Source organism: Chrysemys picta, chromosome 1, assembly GCF_011386835.1.
Source record: "Chrysemys picta bellii isolate R12L10 chromosome 1, ASM1138683v2, whole genome shotgun sequence".
NCBI classification, from domain to species: Eukaryota; Metazoa; Chordata; order Testudines; family Emydidae; genus Chrysemys; species Chrysemys picta.
In genome coordinates this window covers 257,882,771-257,902,699 of record NC_088791.1, presented here as the reverse complement: position 1 = coordinate 257,902,699, position 19,929 = coordinate 257,882,771, and the positions used below count along the sequence as shown (strand labels likewise).

The window sequence follows — 19,929 nt, the reverse complement described above, 5'->3', positions numbered from 1 at the left end:
CAAAATGGAAGAATATTTTGCACAAAACTGCTTTAGAGAAAGATGGGTTATTTTAAGAAAGCAAGAGGCAAAATTAATGAACCATACTCTAATAGCAATAAGCCTTATGACAGTGTGCATGAATAGCCTATTGGTGCATTTCACAGGTGGCAGAACCTGCATGCCAAAACCCTACTGACATACCCTGGAGAGGCTTATTGCTATTTTAACAGTAAGTTCCTCTTTGCAGTGACTTCACTTTTTCCCCCATTTTAAAGAAGAAGAATAAAAGGGTGTTTGTCATTGGGTGGATTTTACAGTCTTGCTTGGTCTCAATCCCTGTAGTTACTACATACTGGGAGTACTTCCCACTTCTTGCTCAACTTGGCCCCCATACTGCCACCGATCCCGGTTTCAGTGGGACTACTCAGGATAGTAAAGGTAAGCACGTGTGTGTTTCCAGGATCAGGGCCCAAGTGGTGAAGGGTGTGCTTGGGTACTGTAGGCACAGGATGGATGATGAGTGGCCAGTGAGGTCGGAACTACAGACCCAGGGAAGAGCGCAGGTGAGAAATAGTTGAAGGGGGCTGTGTCGTGGTCCTTCCCCTCCCCGCCCCCGCGAGGTTTGGGTCAGGTTGGGTGGGAGCCCCGCACCAGGGTATGCAGGGGCGGTGGCAGGGCGCTGGGGAGTGCCCCCTGGAGGCGGGGCGGTGGGGAAGCACGTCCTGGGGGGGCGCTGGGGAGCACACTCTCGAGGCGGGGCGGATGCAGCCTGTGCGAGTCCCTGGGGGGTGGGCGGGATGTTTGAGGGGTGCAGGGCAGGAGCTGCAGTGTCGCTTTGGGGGAGGGAGGCGGAGTCACCGGGGGAGCTGCACCCTCCCCTCCGCGCACAGGGCGGGGTGGCCAGGCCCGGCCCAGCCTGGAGGCGCGTCGCTGGCGTGTGTGGAGCCGCCCCCGCCCGAGCAGCGAGCCGCGGCGGGAGAGAGGCGACAGCTAGCTCTGCGGTCGCCGGGCGGACACAGCCAGGGCCCCGCCGAGGTGCCGCCGCCAGCAGGTCAGAGGCGCCGCGGGCTGCATTAGTGGGGCATGGCCAGGGGGAGGCACGGGTGGGTGCCGTGCGCGGGGGCAGCGAGGCGCCCAGGGGCTGGGGACGAGGGCACCGGCAGACGGGCCCGCAGCGCGCCGCGGGGCTGAACTGGTGCCCGGGTGCCGGGGCGGCTTTTTGTTCGCTTCGTTTGGGTGCCTGCGCTTGTTTGTCGCTCTGGCTCTGACGAGGCGCTGGGGCTCAGGTAGCGCTGCGAAACCCCACCCACCCCAGGCTCCGCTTTGCCTCCTGCGGCTCCCACGCTCCAGACGGGGAGACGCTGTCGGGCTTGCTGGGCTTCCGAATGACAACAAGGCAAGCGTGTGTCAGCTCTGCACCTGTGCAGGAAACTCGTGTCGGGAGGGAGGTTGACCCAGGGCCCTTCTCCAGCGCGTCCCCACCCCAGTGAGGAGTTACGGCTGAAGAGCGCTAAGTTGCCCTGCTTTGTTGACATGGGCAAGTACTTATCCTTAAACTTTGGTGTGTTTCCCACTTCTGTTCTAAGAACTTGGGCTGCCCCAGAGGTGTAACCATTGAGACTGGAAGTTCTCTTTTAGTTAGTCAGGAGCTTCATGCTCTTCCTCCAAATGGGGAGAACTGTGCTTACTCCCTGTTATATGTGGTTCAGTGGCAATTGATAGTTCTGTTAACTCAGCATTTGGCACACTGCGCATGGTAAAAGTAGCAGTGAACAGAACTAATGTTTTTGTTTCTTCTGGAAGAGAAGATCTCTGATTAAGGCCTTGTTTACATTAGCATTTTTCTTCAAATTTCTCACCATTGCAGTTCTGCTGCTGGCAGTGGCTAGGTGGGCTTATGCAGAGTTCTTTTCAGAAGCCACTGGCACGTCTTAACTCATCTAGACTTGGCGTAATTAGGGTTAGACAATACTGTGGCTAAAACATCAGTGGCCTGTCTGTACTAGCTCTTCCTTTACGGCTACTGTACCTCTGGTAGAGCTGTGCTGGTGGGAGCGAAACAGTGGGAAGTTTGAATAAAAATGCTAGTTTGTAGTCACACCCTGAGAAACAGTGGGGAAAACACTTAAGTACCCTCCTCTTTTGCCAATTATGTGCAGAAAGTCTGTAGATAGATAATGTTGATTAGAAGGTGTCTTTTCATTTTTTAAAAAAAATCTTTATTTTCAGTCAGTTTCTGTTTTGAGATGTTTTGTCTGTCGGTTTTAGACCTGTTCTGTTCCTGACCACAAGTACAAATAACATCAATAATAATGCATACATATATTTGAAACAGCATGACCTACCTTGAGATATACTTTGTTTAACTGTAGTGTGAAACCATGCAGGGATAATCTAACTAGTGAGACTGTTTATGGTAGTCGTTTCAAATTGCTGTATTTTGAAAGTAATACAGAATTATAATTAGTAGAATGTAATTTTTTTCTTAAATATATATGACTCAGCTTGTAACTTTAAAACACTGTTCATACCATGGTGTGTGGATTAAAAAAATCCTTTTGATCCTCATTACCTATGGTTCTTGCATTGGGTTTTCTGACACTCAATGTGTATTTGAACACTGAAGTGTCATCCAGGGGATACTGCCCTTGAAGAATGGTCTCTAGCATTGCTGTGCCAGGCTGGTAGAAAACCTCTTTTACACCTGCTCTTAAAATGTGTTGACACTGGAGAGAAAAAAAATGTTCAGCATCACCACTGCCAATTTTGGAAACTATAGTGTAGACTGGGCGTCCGGCGTGGTGGTAAAAATATCTGCACACAGTCTGCCGTTCAGCTCGCATGTGCTGGCATTGGTGCTTGAAAAACTCAGTTTTTCTTAGTATTGTTCAGTGCCAGGTTGGCATGTGTTTGAAGGATAAGAGAGCACCTAGTGGGACAAAAGCCGTTCTCTTCCTCTTCGATGATTACCATGAATGCCTTGGTTTGCTTCTATTATTCCAGGCTACTGGTATACAAGACTATTGTGCTTCAGCCACTGGCACTCACTACTGATTTCAGCCATACCATCAGGGGCTCGTTCACCTGCACATCTACCAATGTGATATATGCCATCATGTGCCAGCAATGCCCCTCTGCCATGTACATTGGCCAAACCGGACAGTCTCTACGCAAAAGAATTAATGGACACAAATCTGACATCAGGAATCAAAATACTCAAAAACCAGTGGGAGAACACTTTAACCTGTCTGGTCATTCAGTGACAGACCTGCGGGTGGCTATATTACAACAGAAAAACTTCAAAAACAGACTCCAACGAGAAACTGCTGAGCTAGAATTGATATGCAAACTAGACACAATCAACTCCGGTTTGAATAAGGACTGGGAATGGTTGGGCCATTACAAACATTGAATCTGTCTCCCCTTGTGGGTATTCTCACACTTGTTATCTGTCTGTCTGTGCTGGGCTAGCTTGATTATCACTTCAAAAGTTTTTTTTCTCTTAATTAATTGGCCTCTCAGAGGTGGTAAGACAACTCCCACCTGTTTATGCTCTCTGTATGTGTGTATATATATCTCCTCAATATATGTTCCATTCTATATGCATCCGAAGAAGTGGGCTGTAGTCCACGAAAGCTTATGCTCTAATAAATTTGTTAGTCTCTAAGGTGCCACAAGTCCTCCTGTTCTTCTTACTACTGATTATGTAGACCCTGATCCTGTATGTAGCTATAGGTGGCCTGACCCCTTGATTTCACTGCAGCTCTGCACAGGTGCATGGGTCTGCCTATGTTGAACAGCTTGCAGCTTCAGGGCCACAGAATGGTCTGGCAGCCTGCTTGTTTTGCTATATTAGCATTGGTCTCCTCATGAGTGGAATGGCTGCGTGTGCAGCCATTTGTAGGCCCAGCTGTGCTATTATGTGTGTAATCTCAACATAGTTTTCCTTCTGAAGTTTAATTCCTCTCTTCATCATCACAGTCTTTTTTTTATTTCTTCACCTATTTTTAAAGTCAAGCAGACAATTGGGACAATCTGTCACAATCTGAAATTTTGGGGATTAAAGTGCTAGAAGTGACATATGATTCATTATCTTCTTAACATTTGGCTTTTATAGAATGAAGCCTGTAATGCTGAGTCTACTTATTGGTAAATCTTAGACGAAATTCCTGTCTACTACTACATCCACCCTCTTTCTGTAACTTTTTTGTACTGCTCTGCTGATTGGATAGTCTCTAGAATGGAGTTGTGTGGGCTGTAAATTTGGAATGAATTAGTTCAAAGGAAGAAAATATTCTTTCTACGCTGGCAGAGAAAGCTACTGCTGTTAAATGTGAGATTATCACTTCAACAGTCTCTGAATCCAAGTGCTTAAGTGACTTCCAGCAGTTCACTGGTGTGACTTTCTTTAAAACATCATCAGCAAACATATATTTCTTGAATGGTTCACCCTTAGTTCTGTTTATTATAGTTGGCATTATGGAGGGATGATTGCTAGATGTCCATGTCATAGCCAACTCCTCTTCTTCATCAGTTAAGGTTTGACCCTGGCACAGAGTATTGAGAATATTTGCAAGAAAATGAGCTGGAGATAGTGCTTGTCTCATTTATTTTTTTTAATGCTTATAATTTAACTCTGTCATTGCATATTTCTCTTTTTTAAGATCTCACTCAGTTCCTTCTAAATTTCAACAGCATCAGCAATAAAACAGCTATTTCCCTGCATTTTGTTCAAGGCTACAGAAATAGGCTTCAGGGTACTCGGCATGTGTTTAACATTTCTCTTAAGGCCAGTGTTGAGAGCTTTGGCTATGACAGTGCCATCTATTTTTTCATGATTTTGTTCACAAACTGTCATCAGATTAGGCCAGTTCTTGATATAGTGCTCAAAACAGTCCACTACTGAGTTCTATCACATGTTTTGTGGGAATTAGCTGGTTCCTCCCACATTTTTCAGAACAGCTGCTGCAAAGTGGTTGTTTCGGAAGTATTTTGTAATTTCAACAGCGTTAGCCTTTATTTCTGGAACACTGAAGTCTTTGGCGCGGAGGTGCATCAAATGAGCACAGCAACCGTATGTTATTAGCTCGGGACTCTCTTCTAAATAATTTCTTTACATCTTGGATACATTTGCAGCATTGTCTGTGACCAAGCTGCATACTAGACATTTGATTTTTTTTTCACGGTTTGTTATAGCTTTTACTGCTACTTCTTGTAGCAGTGTGCATTCGGCTGTGTGCATTTCCTGATGTATCAATTGTTTCTGTAAGGAAGACATTCCCTTCTTCTGTTGTCACACAAGCACATACAACAGGATCATTGTGGACATTGCTCCACCCATCAAGACTCAGGTTAACAATTACCCTCTAGACCAGGGGTCGGCAACCTTTCAGAAGTGGTGTGCCGAGTCTTCATTTATTCACTCTAATTTAAGGTTTCGTGTGCCAGTAATACAATTTAACGTTTTTAGAAGGTCTCTTTCTACAAGACTATAATACATAACTAAACTATTGTTGTATGTAAAGTAAATAAGATTTTTAAAATGTTTAAGAAGCTTCATTTAAAATTAAATTAAAATGCAGAGCCCCCCAGACCGATGGCCAGGACCTGGGCAGTGTGAGTGCCACTGAAAATCAGCTCGCATGCCGCCTTCGGCACGTGTGCCATAGGTTGCCTACCCCTGTTCTAGACCTTTTGCACACTGCTCAATTTCTCTTTCATACACTTTATCCAGCAATTTGCCTGCAACATCCGCTCTGTTGGTTGGTCTGTATCCTGTTCTTAATGACTGAACCATGTTAATAAAGTGTGGGTTCTCAATCATATGGAAAGGAGAGTTTGTTGCATAAACTAACCGGGCAATTTTTTCATCAATTACCTCTTTTTGTAATCTGTTGGTTCTTATCACAAACTTATCTATGGTTGTTTCTGGATGATGGAGATTTTTTTTTTCTTTTTGCTACAGGTGATATACTGTGGCTATGTGACATACATGATGTGACTGAAACACTATCATTGGCAGATAACTCTGAAACTGCAGAAAATGATGGTGATCTTGAAGGTGGATAGTCTTCAGAATCCTGCATGTTGAGGATGGATTCTCCTAAGCAAAATAAGTCAATGCACTTATTTAATTATTACTTATTGCATTCAGTGACATGCAGTACTACTTTAAAGGTGAAATTGTAAAAGGAAGATCTGCCTATTTCAGCTATTTATTTTTTATCACAACTGCATCTAAAATGATAGTACCATAGAGTAACAACTGTATTTTTTGCTCAAATATGAGAATTCAAGAATAGTCCAGAAGGACGACAGGCAGTCCTTAAGAAAGAAATATGAAATAAAAATGTTTACCAACCTGAAGATCCTGCATGTTCAGATATGTTCCTTTCATCATCTTCAACGCAGCTTCCTCCTGAGAAGGAACACTTCTCATGATGTTGTTTTATTTGGGCAACCAGGCCTTACATTTCTTTGTTGTGCTGTTTGCATATTGTGTGCATGCCTGTCTTACCCACAGGTAGAGGAACTTCATTAAAATATTCCCAAACTGAGTCTCTTTTATGGCCTGCTGCCATTATAGGTTTTCCCTTGTAGTGAGAGAATGGTATGGTAGATCTCAAATCAATGAAGGCTACATTCAGAAAGACCTCAAGCCTTCTGGAATATGCTGCTCAAACAGTTTCATTTTTGTTTCTACTGCCTGTCCCTCCCTTCTCACATTTATCTCCAGACTTCTCCTTGTCCAGATCTATTCCACCCCCAACGATCTTCTATTCATTGAAATTTTTGAAACTTTTCACTTTAGAAAGATGTAAGGGATTGACTTTGTGTACACGAATTTGCAGAGGGACAATAGGGTTGAGGTCTGTTATTTCTCACCTCTATATATTATTTATTTTAAAACTTTTTTGCTGTTACCAAGCATGTTATCTCTGGAGACACAAATCCACAGTTTGAGAGCTACAAAACTAAGCATCTCTGATAGTGCTCAGTCTAGAAGATATCGAGTCCCATTGGGTAGATAGAAAGATTTAACCAAAATAATCTATACAGAAGCCCCTGGAGCCCCATAAAGTTGGGTCCCTAATCCATGAACTATTATAACTCATTTACAAAATTTTTCTTAAACATTACATGAATATATTGTCTCATACTATAGCATTAGAATTTATAATCCCTATTCTGTGATGAGATATCTTTAAGCTATAATGTATCTTAATTAAAACTATCTTTAGATAGGTTTTTTCCTCAAAAAGCATTTTATCAAAAAAATCCGATTGAAATAAAAGAAATCTATTTTTTTTAAATAATTGATTTTTATTCACCATGGCCTCCTTGCCCCCTCTCTGCTTAGTGCTGCAAACTCAGCTGTTGGGAGGAATTCATTTCTAAGGCCATGGCTACACTTGCAGATGTGGAGCGCTGTGAATTAAACCCGCTTTCGGAGAGCGCAGTAGGGAAAGTGCTGCAGTCTGTCCACACTGATAGCTGCTTGCGCACTTGCGTGGCCACTTGTAGTGGCATTGGGAGCGGTGCATTATGGGCAGCTATCCCAGCATGCAAGTGATGCAATGTGTTTTTCAAGTGAGGGTGGGGTGGGGTGGAGTGTGACAGGGAGTATGTTGTGTGCATGTGGGGGGAGAGAGAATGGGTTTTTGGGGGGCTGAGAGCATGTCAGCATGCTGTCTTGTAACTTCAGACAGCAGGAGCCTCCTCCCCCCCGCCTCTCTCACACACAGCATTCCACGCTAATCTGTCTCGGAGCACACTTATCTGTCTCGGAGCAGATAAGCAGCCGTCTGTCAGAAACGGAGCTTTCAGACGGCATATCCGCATTCCTACAGCGAGTTCAAAACAATGAGAAGAGTGGCCACTTGACTTAAAGGGATTATGGGACGTTTCCGGAGATTGATCAGAGCGCAGTAATGCAACACCTCGTCCACACTGGTGCTGCAGTGCTCCAGCAGGGGTGCAGCAAACATTATTCCACTCGCCGAGGTGGAGTACCAGCAGCGCTGTAGCTGCGGAGTCTACGTGCCTTGCTAGTGTGGATGGGTAGTGAGCTAGTGTGCCCGGGGCTCCTTTATTCTGCTGTAATTTGCAAGTGTAGCCAAGCCCTAAGACTCCTCTTCACTGGAGGGGGGGGAATAAACAACAAAGTCTTTTGTCCTCTTTAATGTTCCACTCTAGTACATCTGGTGTCAATGTTCCTTCCTTGTGGAGAAGCACATGACACCTTCTGTTGGAGATCAGCATTTCACAGTAGTTAATATTTCTTTCCTGTCTGGTGATTTATAGTTACTGGGGGTCACAATTCAAACACTCAAATATTACCTTATAATATGGGATACAGATGTTAGAAGTGAGATTAATACATGCAGCAATTTACAAGCATTCCATAAAGTCCTAAGCATTAAATGCATTCTTAGGCCTAGTCTACACTGTGACTTTAATTCGGATTTAGCGGTGTTAAATCGAATTAACCCTGCACCCATCCACACAACGAAGCCATTTATTTCGAAATAAAGGGCTCTTTAAATCGATTTCTGTACTCCACCCCGATGAGTGGAGTAGCGCCAAAATCGATATTGTCATTTTGAATTAGGGTTAGTGTGGCCGCAATTCAATGATATTGGCCTCCGAGAGCTGTCCCACAGTGCACCATTGTGACCGCTCTGGACAGCAATCTGAACTCGGATGCACTGGCCAGGTAGACAGGAAAAGCCCCACGAACATTTGAATTTCATTTCCTGTTTGCCCAGCGTGGAGAGCACAGGTGACCACAGATAGCTCAGCTCATCAGCACAGGTAACCATGCAGGCCGATAATCGAAAAAGAGCACCAGCATGGACCGTACGGGAGATACTGGATCTGATCGCTATATGGGGAGAGGATTCAGTGCTAGCAGAACTTCGTTTGAAAAGACGAAATGCCAAAACTTTTGAAAAAATCTCCAAGGGCATGATGGAGAGAGGCCACAATAGGGACTCAGATCAGTGCCGCGTGAAAGTCAAGGAGCTAAGACAAGCCTATCAAAAAACAAAGGAGGCAAATGGTCGCTACGGGTCAGAGCCGCGGACATGCCGCTTCTATGCCGAGCTGCATGCAATTCTAGGGAGGGCCGCCACCACTACCCCACCTGTGACCGTGGATTCCGGGTCGGAGATAGTCTCATCAGCTACACCTAGGATTCTGCGGACGGGGAAGAGGAGGAGGACGAGCTTGCGGAGAGCACCCAGCACTCCGTTCTCCCCAACAGCCAGGATCTTTTTCTCAGCCTGACTGAAGTACCCTCCCAAGCCAATATCCAAGACCATGACCCCATGGAAGGGACCTCAGGTGAGTTTACCTTTTAAAATATAAAACTTGCGTTTAAAGCAAGCGTTTTTTAATGATTACTTTGCCCTGAGGACTTGGGATGCATTCGCGGCCAGTACAGCTACTGGAAAAGTCTTTTAACGTGTCTGGGGATGGAGCGGAAATCCTCCAGGGACATCTCCATGAAGCTCTCCTGGAGGTACTCCCAAAGCCTTGCCACAAGGTTTCTGGGCAGTGCAGCCTTATTCCGTCCTCCATGGTAGGACACTTGACCATGCCATGCTTGCAGCAAGTAATTTGGTATCATTGCATGATAAAGCCTGGCAGCATATGGTCCTGGTGTTTGCTGGCATTCAAGCAACATCCGTTCTTTATCTCGCTGTGTAATCCTCAGGAGAGTGATATCGCTCATGGTAACCTGGCTGAAATATGGGAATTTAATTAAGGGGACAGATGTGGCCGTTCCTACTGGGTTGTTTGCCTGTGGCTGAAAAGAAATCCTTCCCTGCAGTTAGCCAAGCGCCGGGGGGGGGGGGGGGGAATTGGCCCTGAGCTTTTCGCGTTTGGCTAGCAGGGATATTCCCTGTTACCAGCCATGCGGTGGGGGGAGGGGTACAGCGATCATCCCAGGTAATTCATGGCGGGAGAGGGGGTGGGGGGGTTAGTTTGGTTTCTGCAGGGATCTTCCCTGATACCAGCCACGCGGTGGGGGGAGGGATGAAGCGATCATTCCAGAGAATTGGATTCGGGGGGGGGGGGGGGGTTAGTTTGTTTGCTGCTGCTGAAGGTTAGCAGGAAAACCGCAGCAGTCAACGGGCTTTGCTTGGTATGTGGGAAAGGAGGGCGCAGAAGCCAAAAGACAATGGCTTACCATGTCCGCATGCAAGCTGAATTCTGTTGCCCGGACCTGCGTCTGTGATCTCTAACACCAAAGCCACAGGCACTCAATATTAAGATGGAAAATGCGACCTTGTACTGGAATCACATGTGCTATGTAATGTGAATAGTGTTGTTCACTATGAAAGAATATAAGCATTGTTCTGTAAAATGTATCATTTAAAAAACTTCTCTCCTTTTTTTCAAACCTCCCTCCAGCAGGTGCAAATTTTTCAAGCCTCCCTCCTCCGTTCCGAAGGCTATCTCAGATAAGGTGGCGGAGGAAGAGGACGCAAGACGAGATGTTCACGGAAATAATGGAATGCACCCGCAATGAAAGAGCTCATTTGAATGAGTGGAAGGATACGGTATCTCAATTTAAGAAAGATGCCAGTGAACATGAGATCATGAGGGACGCTCGAGATGAGAGGTGGCAGGCTGCAACTCTGGGGCTGCTGCGTGAGCAAACAAACATGCTCCGGCGTCTGGTGGAGCTTCAGGAACAGCAGCAGGATAACAGATTGCCGCTGCAGCCGCTGTATAACCTCCCTCCCCCCTCACCATGTTCCATAGCCTCCTCACCCAGACGTGTAAGAACACGGGAGGGGGGGAGGCTCTGTGCACCCTCCCACTCCACCCCAGTGGACAGCCCAATCAAAAGGCTGTCATTACATTGAATTTTTTCAGCGGCCTTTTACTTCCCTCCTATCCTCCTCCCAAACCTCACCCAGATTACCTTGTCGATTCTCTCCCTATGTTTATAATCAATTAATAAAGAATACATGATTTTTAAACGATAGTGACTTTATTTCCTTTGAAAGCAAGCTGGGGGAAGGGGGAGGGTGGGTCCCTTACAGAGAATGAGTCAATAAAGTGGGTGGGTTTTCATGAAGGAGAAACAAACAGAAATTTCACACTAGCCTGGCCAGTCATGAAACTGGTTTTCAAAGCTTCTCTGATGCACAGCGCTTCCTGGTGTACTCTTCTAATCGCCGTGGTGTCTGGCTGCGCGTAATCAGCAGCCAGGCGATTTGCCTCAGCCTCCCACCCCGCCGTAAAGGTCTCCCCCTTACTTTCACAGAGATTGTGGAGCACACAGCAAGCAGAAATAACAATGGGGAGATTGGTTTGGCTGAGGTCTGAGCGAGTCAATAACGATCGCCAGCGACCTTTTAAACGGCCAAATGCACATTCTACCACCATTCTGCACTTGCTCAGCCTGTAGTTGAACAGCTCCTGACTCCTGTCCAGGCTGCCTGTGTATGGCTTCATGAGCCATGGCATTAAGGGGTAGGCTGGGTCCCCAAGAATAACTATTGGCATTTCAGCATCCCCAACGGTCATTTTCTGGTCCAGGAAGTAAGTCCCTTGCTGCAGCTGTTTAAACAGATTAGTGTTCCTGAAGACACGAGCGTCATGAACACTTCCCGGCCAGCCCACATTGATGTTGGTGAAATGTCCCTTGTGATCCACAAGTGCTTGCAGCACCATTGAAAAGTACCCCTTGCAGTTTATGTACTGGGTACCCTGGTGCTCCGGTGCCAAGATAGGGATATAGGTTCCATCTATCGCCCCAGCACAGTTAGGGAATCCCATTGCAGCAAAGCCATCCACTATGACCTGCACATTTCCCAGAGTCACTACCTTTCGTAGCAGCACCTCAGTGATTGCTTTGGCTACTTGCATCACAGCAGCCCCCACAGTAGATTTGCCCACTCCAAATTGATTCCCGACTGACCGGTAGCTGTCTGGCATTGCAAGCTTCCACAGGGCTATCGCCACTCGCTTCTCAACTGTGAGGGCTGCTCTCATCTTGGTATTCTGGCGCTTCAGGGCAGGGGAAGGCAAGTCACAAAGTTCCATGAAAGTGCCCTTACGCATGCGAAAGTTTCGCAGCCACTGGGAATCGTCCCACACCTGCAACACTATGCGGTCCCACCAGTCTGTGCTTGTTTCCCGGGCCCAGAATCGGCGTTCCACAGCTATAACCTGCCCCATTAACAGCATGATCTCCAAAGCACCAGGTCCCGCGGTTTGATAGAATTCCATGTCCATATCCTCATCACTTTCGCTGCTGCGCTGCCGTAGCCTACTCCTCGCCACCTGGTTTTGCAGGTTCTGGTTCAGCATAAACTGCACGATAACGCGCGAGGTGTTTACAATGTTCATGACTGCTGTCTTGAGCTGAGCGGGCTCCATGCTTGCCGTGGTATGGCGTCTGCACTATTCACCCAGGAAAAAGGTGCGAAACGGTTGTCTGCCGTTGCTTCCCTGGAGAGGGGGGAGGATATACCCAGAACCACTCACGACAATGTTTTTGGCCCCATCAGGCTTTGGGATCTCAACCCAGAATTCCAGTGGGTGGAGGAGACTGCGGGAACTATGGGATAGCTATGGGATAGCTACCCACAGTGCAGTGCTCCAGAAATCGACGCTAGCCCCGGTACATGGACGCACACCACCGAATTAATGTGTTTAGTGTGGCCGCATACATTCGACTTTATACAATCTGTTTCCAAAATTCGAATTATATAAATTCGGATTAATCCCGTAGTGTAGCCATACCCTTATAGTTAAAATAGGTATTAGAATTATACCAAGACACAGATGAGCCACATTGGTTCCAACAACGTATTTGTCGTGTTCAGTGGAGAGGACCTTGGCATAAGTTGGCATGTGGTCTGCCATCATCACATGTACAGTCTGATTTTATTTTAGGTTAGACATGTTCTCTCATTAACTGCCACCATGGCCTCATTCATTAATACCTTGATTGTGTATATTAACTGCTTCTAAGCCAACCTCTCTGCTCGCTGAGGAAAGTCTGTCAGTGCCTGTTGGGACACTACTAGAGTGTTTCAGAATCAAGAGACCTTGCAGCAGAATTTGGGTCCAAACTAACCTGCCTAGAAAAACTCAGAGCCTTGCACATAGGTATTAAATCTGTAGCTTATCAGAGTAGAACCCCACTTAAATCTTTCTTTAAATGATTCCTACAACACCATAATCATTTTTACTACTCTTCTCTGAATTGTTTCCAGTTTGTTGATAGCTTTTTGATGCTGAAGTGCTCAGAGAAGATGTGAATGCAGTAGTCAATAGCAGAGATGAAAATAACGTGGAAACTGTTTTTTCAACATTGGTAGACCCCCAGCTGCGCCTACTCTCCACATCCCCCTGATATCTGTTTAAATTGTGCTTGTGTGTATTTTTTTCTAGAGTATATAAAAATAAAACTTTCGCACTCTTCTTATTAGCTACTTTTATAATATCTTTTTCACAAGAGCGTCATGTAGTATCTTAGTGAAACCACTTAGATGTGTGTGTAATTTTTACATGCTTCCCGTGGTAAGTCATAGAGGTCTGATTCTGATCTGTTGATGTTAGATATTGTGAAGGGCACCCTAGAAACACCTAAGCACCATATATATATGTGATCAAGATAAAGCTGTGAATTTTGTCTCTCCCAACTTTAGCAGTTTTTTGTTTGCTATGGTGGTTTGGTGTATGTGCATATGTAATCCTTCATCTTTCCTTATTGCAGAAAAGCTTTTGCAAAATGTTGAGTCTTGTAGTGTACTCTGAAAACTGTCATGCTTAGACTCTGCCTTATTCACTTCAGTAGATTTTCCATGGTTGAGTGTTCCTGACCCAGCATGCCTTATTTGTGTCTTTCAAGAGCTTCACCTTTGGCAGCAGGATTGTCCCAGAGGAGTGCAGCTCAGTAGATAGGTGACTTCTCATGTAAACTGGTCCCAGCACATTGACTGTCTTAAACATTAAGACAGATTGGTACTAGGAGTTGAAGAGTGCACAGCATCAGTGTGATATGTTCTTTAGAGCTTTCAGCTAAGGAGGTGGTTGGTTGCATTCTAAACAAGTTAGACTTCCTGTGTAGCCTTCACTTTCAGCCCGATTCATTGGGTTACAATAGTTAGTGTCTTGATTAGCTTCTTGATGTTGCTCTTCTCACTAGCAACACTTAATATTTGTTTTCAAGTTGAGCTAATGACCTTTTCTTGAGAGGTTTTCTCTGGTAGGCACTCTTAATAACCTTGTGACTCTGCTGAGATGATATAAAAGCAGTATTGTCAGAATGTTCTTGACAATGATGTCTGTTGCATCTCAACTTTACTATTCTATATATGTTCTTGTATATCACTCATCACCATAGTATCTGAATGCCTTCCAGTAGTGCATTAAACAACATGACTAACACCCATCATATGTTTCTTCTCTCATCCTCTTCCTAGGGGAGGAGTGTGTGCAGTGGAGTGTCTTGTTTCGGTAGGTATTTAAAAAAATACACAGCAACATGTACATGTTTTTATTATTTGTATTAGAGAAATGCACCTTACACTTGGAGCAGAAGCTGGTGAGGTTTGTGATGGTCCTTAGTTCCTGGGGTAGTCTTAGGGAGGGGGCCGTAATGAGGTGATGGTCTGACAGTGTCCAGCGGAGGGGGTGGGATTTAGTGTTCTCAGTATTGACATCTACACTGAAGAACAGGTCCAGGGTATGACCTGTGAAAGTCCTGTATCTTATAACTATCAAAGTGCTTTTTTCTCAGAGGTAGCTATCAGGTTGTTAGAAGGGGATATGCAAATTAATGGCCCCGGCCATTGATGAGGAATTCTATTTAATTAATTAAATTTATTTTTAGGGAGAGTGGAAGAAGCAGAAAATATAGAGGAGGTAGAACACATAATGTAGGGAAGGAAAGGGTTAGGAAATAGAGCCCATCCATTTGGAGAACTCTGTTGAGGGGGTAAATCTCTCTTGTAATCCTAACAGGTAGTGAATGAAGTATTGCATGAACTTTGACTCTAAGATACAATTTTTCATAATATACGTTTTGGTAGCAGTGGAATTAAATCTTAGGCCACATCTACACTACCACTTATGGAAAAAACACCCCCCCTCAGCGACATAAATTTCACTGGCATAAGTGGTAGTGTGCACAGTGCTATGTCAGCGGGACATAGCTACTACCGCTCGTTGGGGAGTGGTTTAATTACGTTGATGGGAGAGTTCTTCTCCATCGGCATAGAGTGGCTACATGAGAGACCTTACAGCAGGACAGCTGCACTGATAAAGTTATCCCATTGTAAGGTCTCTAGTGTAGACATAGCCTTAGTATAAACTATGTGGGCCATACTGTCATCACAGATGTAGCTGTCCCAGGTCTGCTGCTTGTACTGCTGACATGTTATATTGACTCTACTTCCTTGGTCTTTGTAGCTTTTACTTTACTTCTTTGGTGCAAAACATTCCTGTTGTTTGTGCAGAGTCATCTCTTATCTATTGGTAGGTCTGCACTTATGACAGAGTGTAGAATACCAATGCTGCAAACCCAGCCAGCACAGGTATAAATAGCAGCATAAACTGCCTCTCTGTAGTTCTCTAGGTTTTTTGTGAGCCTGTAAGAAGGGCTCCAAACATCTCACTCTTAGACTTCTGTTTCTTCCCCTTCAGGTTGGACAGCTGTTCAGCTGCTGATAAAGGCCCTGTCCTGGAGGCTGTTGCTGCTGGAGGTCCTGGGGGAGTAGAGAAAAAAGCAAGTGGTTATTGTTCATATTACAACTATTTTCATAGAAGTAATCATAGCATTTTTAGTCCTCTGTTTCTGAATTCCATTCCCTGAGGCTCATCCCAGATTTGGGGAAACCTCAGACGGTAAGTGGCGTGTGAATGGGGGCAAGATTGAGATGTTCCTGGTTTGGGTCTCCAGTTATTATATGGGGTCTGAGAGGTTAATGGGGGGCAGGATAGTAGTCCCCTCTGTATCCCTGTTAGATTGTCCTGATTCCCAATGACAGAGAGGCAGAGAATGGTCTTATTCAGAAAGGTAAAAAAGGCAGACCAGTGAGAGATGCTGTGAAGTTACCTAGATGGTCTCCCCCACCCCACCCCTCCATAAAGCTGCAGGAGCAGAAGGAGTTGTAAGCTATGCCAAGGGTGGTGCAGCTCTCCCACAGAATGTCCGTATTAAAGTTGAGCAATTTCTCAGTCTTCTATTCTGTTTAATGTCCCCTGCAGACATTCAGAAAGTTCAGAGAAAATAGCCTGGGTTCTGCACTGATTATTTGAAACCTTTACTGCTCCCAGGTCTTTCCCCCTCACCCCCATGAAATATGTAACCTGATGAAAAGCCATTAAGAGCTGCCTGGCTATGCTACTCCTAACCTAAATGTCTTTTCCTGTACAAATCCCTGTAACAGGTTGTTTGTACCTGAGCAGGGAGCAGTAGCCTGAATGCCCACACCTAGTATACTTCATGTAAGCTGTGAATACTAACTAAACTTTTTTTCCTGTAACAGCTGTCTCAATAAACATTTGAATTTCACACAACTAAATAGTATCATTATGGAATGTTCTGTGGGAAGGCAGGGGAGGGGAAGTAGAGGCTGTCTGAGCCTGCACCTTGCAAGTTTTGAGCATGTGAATGGAGTTAGGAGTGGGGGGACGTGATGCAGCATTTGCCAGGAAGGAACGATGTGGGGAGGGAGAAAGAAATTAATAGATGGGAGTGGATGGGTTTGAAAACAGATAATGGACAACAGGGCTTCAGCACAAGATAAAAGCTGATTGCCTGGCTGGTCCAGCCGCCATTTTGAAATTGTGTTGCGGGAGGGGTTGGGGCAGTATGAAGGCGAATAGCGTTGGGTGAGGGAGGGAGGGAATGGAGATTTGGGAAGGTTTCTAGCTCACATCTATCAATAATGGCAGCGGCCACGAGGCACCTGGCACTGAAGTTAACAGCACTATAGCATAATAATAAATTGAAGATAGGTCCCCTCAATAGGATCTTCCTCCTGTGTCCTGGGCTGGATTTGGGTCTGGGAATTGGGCGGCTGTGAGTTCCGAAGAGAGCTTGGCTGTTCGGGGAGATCTCTTCACTGTCCCACTCGTCATCTGCAAGGGGCCTAGTGTCCTCGGTGGTGGAAGTGGTGGAATACCACTGTTCACAAGGGCCCAGGGTTCTGTTGTGGTGTTCCAACAAAAACTCCTGCCCAATTGCCTATAACATAGACTAGTTACACGCACGCCACTAGGCTTTTTGTTATCCCTTATGGTTTTTCGAGCGTTCACTCTTTATACGGCACTGGTAGGCATTCTAGCTGTGACCCTTCTCAGGCATCAGCTTTGAGATCCCCACAAAACGTTTCTTATTGTGGTGGTCGGTCACAAGAGTTGCCTGCACAGTTTCTTGTTCTCAGATAGCGAGGAGATTAAGGATCTCACCATGGCTCCAAGAGACTGCTCGAGGTATATTGTAAGACTGCTGGAATAATATCACTATAATGCTGTTATGCTGACATATTTGAATCCTGGAGCAGATGGGCCAATTCTGGTCCCATGCCAGTTTTTATACATCTGGTCAACTTGACTCTGGAGTAGTGGAGGCTACACATATAAACAAGTCAGTCACGGACACCCACAAAAGCAGTGTAGGATAGCCGTTGGAGTACTGCCAAAGTAGTGAGGAAGAAGAATAATGTGCACATGAAAAGTAAATCTGCACTAACTCAATTCACATCAAATTTAGTATAGTTTGAAAGAAGACTCCAGAATTTGCACTGAGTAGGAAGTTAGTGCACTTTAAAGGTTTGCATTGTGTGGATGCAAGCATTTTCAATCAGCACAAACTCAAATTAGCATGGACTAAACCCCCTCTGTAGACAAGTGCTACAATGATTGATTTACATTCAGTACACATTTGAAAGGTTTTCTTCTCAACCTTACAGGCTACAAACATGGGTTTTTTTTTGGTTATTTTTAAGAAAGTTTTGGTTATGCATTATTTGTGTTAGAGTAGCACTCAGAGTCCTCAACCAGATTGTTCCTCATTGTGCAGGGTACTATACAAACATTGGGATAATGTGCCAGCTAATGAGGGAACTTTTCTACTCACCATTGGTAAATGCATTTGTCAAGCCCTGGCTCACTGACTTACTGTTTACATGGCTGTCTTAAATAGTATTTGTACTTCTGTGTGATTCATTGTGAGTCATAAAACTGTGTTGCTGCATAATGTGCAACAGCTGAAGCTAGCTAAGAATTTTTGTTTTGCATTTAACTAGATGGCATAGCACTAAAGAAAACAGGACTGTGGTTGGAAGGGTCTTTTCTGAAATGAATAAAGAAATATAATTCATGTTTGCTCTCAATTTTAATAACTCTTAAGGATTAATTTTCAGACTGATGGTTTATTGAATTGTAAACAGCATTTTCAGTTGTCTCAAAGAAAATGAGAATTGTTTTCCAAATCACAGCTCTCGTATAAATCTATTAATAGACCCTACATTTGTTATTTTAAAGGGTTTGTTGTGTATTATCTATCTTACATTAACTTCTTCAGTGAGAAATTAGTTGTCCTGCAAAAATTCTCCTTTTACAATTAATTTTGTAGCAAACCAGAGAGTTGTCGAACAGTTTGGAAGATAAAGAGAGTGCACAAATACAATGACTAAGTTTTAGTCAGTTATGTTGAATATGCAGTTCCATACTTAAAGGAACACTCACAATATGCATCCGAAGAAGTGGGCTGTAGTCCACGAAAGCTTATGCTCTAATAAATTTGTTAGTCTCTAAGGTGCCACAAGTACTCCTGTTCTTCTTTTTGCGGATACAGACTAACACGGCTGCTACTCTGAAACCAGTTTAATAATCATGAGCAAGATTTTCAGCTGAAGTAAATGGACGCAATCTATATTTCAGAAATATGGGGCCAGATCCCAACCTGGTATAAATTGATAGTGGAACTATACCGATTTACATCAGCTAAGAATTTAATCCCATATTTTAAAAATATAAGTGTTCTTATCAACATTATAATGTTTTCAGTTATTAAGTGAAACTTCAGAACACAAGTTTGTTTTTCACTTGTTCTTCCCCACCCCAGTCCTTATCCCAGGTGTATTCTCCTTTGTAACCCAGTCCCAGTTTCCGCTCCTCAGGCTTCTTGACACAGTCTCTTCCCACCTACTCCCAGTCTTATTGCCTAGCCAGTTGCAGTTCCCACCTCCCTTCTGGGTCTGTCTAAATCCCAGCCCTTTGCCCCTTCCCTGGGTCCTTGTTGCAATCTCTTTGCCCAGGCAGCTCTATACTGCCCTGCCCTCCCCCCCCCCCCCCCACCACACCACACCACACTCAGGATCTCAGTTCTTCCCCTCCATCTTTCATTCCCCAGTCCTCAGGCTCCCTCTCCCCCCACCCCGCCCATGGCTGCTTGACCCACTTGACTCCTTCATTCCACCATATCTGCTTTGGCTCTTGTTCCCTCAGTATTCACAGGCACCTTCTTCCTTCACATTGCCTAGGTGCCAGCAAGAGAGTCAATGAGAGTACAGAAGGGAGGGTCTCTTCACCCTAGCCCTGAACAGCAATTGCAGGGAAAGTTCTGAGCGCCTGTATCCCCAGACTGGAACATGCTGAATTGAGCTATGGAGATGGCACGTGTGCAGTACAGTCACATACAGAAGATGTAGCATGCAAATTTGGGCAGGTGTTCTTTGCAACAGCAAAAGATACATCCGTGGTACAAAGGTCAGTTGCCCGCCAAATGTCTTTGTCCAAAGTATAGGGACGCTAGACCTTCTCAACAAAATGGCGTAAGGATTTTTTTAACATGGCAAAACATGTTTTCCTCTAAATTTGTTCTTAGAAATGGCTGACCCATTTTGGCCAAAACATTTCAAAAAACAAACAAATGAAACCAAACAAACGGGGTGGGGGTGGGGGGAC

General features: G+C 44.9%; 1 protein-coding gene across 35 annotated transcripts in view; it reads left to right on the top strand.

Moving 5' to 3' along the window:
- The first annotated feature begins 892 nt into the window (after positions 1-892).
- MBNL2 (muscleblind like splicing regulator 2) overlaps positions 893-19,929 on the top strand; it is a 146,775-nt gene continuing 127,738 nt past the window's right edge. For 21 of the 35 annotated variants that reach the window (XM_065592960.1, XM_065592916.1, XM_065592861.1 and 18 more), the window contains exons 1-2: positions 893-1,033; positions 15,658-15,739. The gene's annotated coding sequence lies outside the window, so the exon portion shown is untranslated. Of the gene's footprint in view, positions 1,034-14,435; positions 14,470-15,589; positions 15,859-19,929 lie in introns of all 35 variants that reach the window. The other 14 variants (XM_065592869.1, XM_065592798.1, XM_005287035.5 and 11 more) reach the window with 8 other exon arrangements.